The 2029-nt window shown below is 40.2% G+C and overlaps 1 non-coding gene across 1 annotated transcript; it reads right to left on the bottom strand.

Annotated features, from left to right (window-relative positions):
• Positions 1–1553: 1553 nt before the first annotated feature.
• Positions 1554–1656, bottom strand: LOC149829915 (small nucleolar RNA R71). Its single transcript, XR_016433983.1, has one exon. It is a non-coding gene; the product is annotated as a small nucleolar RNA R71 (small nucleolar RNA).
• Between the last annotated feature and the right edge of the window lie 373 nt (positions 1657–2029).

The following is a 2029-nucleotide window of genomic DNA, read 5'->3' as shown; positions in this document are numbered from 1 at the left end:
TTTTCTGTACTTTTGCAGGTGTAGCAGAGGTGGAGACTACTAACCTTGTGTGGGAGTGCGAAACACACCAACAAGGTGAGCCGGCATTACCTCCATCCGGCTTTCTACACCCTTCGATCGAGAATCGGCGCATACTCCATCTTCGGTGGATCTCCAACGTGTAGCAGCTGCAAAGGTGCTGGTTTTTGGTGAAGTCCAGCATTCTCGAATTGTTTGGAACGTCCAACTCCAGCCACGGTTTGCTCTTCTTCATCCCCCCGGTCGTCGGATCTTCCAAGAGGTTGAAAAGCATATTTAGTTTCCAGGGTTATTGTCCAAGTACGAAGAGTGCATAATTGGCGAAAAGATGGAAATACCCTTGGTGTCGAGCAGAAGACTTAGTGCTGTTTCATTTTCATTTTAGTGATTAATTGTAGTTGTATTAACTTTATAATTGTAGATTGATATTTGTAATTAATAAATTAAATTTTCTAAAAATATCTTGATTAATTCCTATTCCCTGAGGATTCGACCCGTACTTACCACTTTGTGGAAAGTCGGTTTTTATACTTTTAGTTGACGATTTTCCAAAGTTTTATTGCAAATACTTGTTTTAAAAATATCATTTCAAAATATCAACCAAATTTTGGCGCCGTTGCCGGGGAACGGCGAATTAATTACGTTATTTCTTAGAGTTTGATTTATTAATTTGTTTTAGTTAGTTAATTAGTTGTTTTCTTTTTAGTTAGTAGGATTAGTAAGTGAATATAGGATTAACATAGTTAGTAAATATAGGATTCACGTACTGTTCTTTCTAGGATTCACTTAATTTTCATTCTGCAAGGAGCGATTAGACAGGTGAGTTTTAGAAAAACATAGTTTGTGATTTCCTGTATTTATTTGTTTTACTATTTTAGAATAGTTACTTTGTTATTTCTTTATTTAGTTATAGCATTCTGACATAGCTAGATAGCATATCTGTTTATTAGTACTGTTATTTGTTTTATTTACATTTTAGTACTTGTGTTAGTTTAGATCTAGATTTAGGTCGTTTGCTTACATCTGGTCTTAGTACCAGTGTATGCAGGGGCGACGAGGTTTAGGAACTCCATTACACCCATTTGTTGACAACCCAAAGAGAATTTTACATTCTCATCGAAGTTTGACAACAATGGCTGACATGGATCCTCCACCTGCACCCCCAGTTCATCCACGTCCTCTGCGGGAATACTTCATTCCCACAGACTATGTTCAGGCATCCTGCATTCGGAGACCCGATGTAGGAGCACCTCATTACGAGATTAAGGCCAGCATTATTCAGATGTTTCCATCCTTTTATGGCCTTAGTCATGAAGATCCCTACAGACATTTAGATGAATTCCTCGAAATCTGTTCTACTGTTAAGATACAAAATTTCGATGATGATGCTTTGAGGTTGACTCTATTCCCCTTTTCATTGAAGGACAAAGCCAAGTATTGGCTAAAGTCCTTAGATTCTGTAGAAATAGAGTCCTGGGATCAATTGCAACAGGAGTTTTTTCGGAAATACTTTCTCATTGGTCGTACGAATCAATATCGTAGAGCCATCACTAGCTTTTCAGAGCTAGATGGTGAGCGCTTTCATGAGACCTGGGAGAGAATGAAGGATCTCCTCAGGAAATGTCCCCATCATCAGGTGCCGAAATGGCAACTGGTGCAGAGCTTCTATGATGGATTGTCTGACAAGAATCATCAGATGATCGACTCTTCATGTGGAGGGACATTCATGCTGAAGAGCGAGGATGAAGCATGGAGGTTATTTGATACATTGGCAGAGAATTCCCTTCACCATGCTTCGAGCTCTCATTCGAATAGAGCCACACCCAGCATTCAGAAGAAAGCTGGTGTTCTTGAGATTGGTCCATCTACTGCACTACAGTGCAAGGTAGACATGATTGCTCAGAAGATGGACCAGCTTCTCTCAGGACCATCCACTACTCAGCAAGCGTGTACTCTTTGTGCCAGTCCGGCACACGATATCACTGAGTGCCCTTCGGCATCTCAGTACCCT

Source organism: Nuphar pumila, chromosome 8 (genome assembly GCF_984573655.1).
Source record: "Nuphar pumila chromosome 8, dmNupPumi1.hap1.1, whole genome shotgun sequence".
Lineage (NCBI taxonomy): Eukaryota > Viridiplantae > Streptophyta > Magnoliopsida > Nymphaeales > Nymphaeaceae > Nuphar > Nuphar pumila.
Note: the sequence above shows the minus strand (reverse complement) of the source record. Positions and strands in the feature narration are given on the sequence as shown.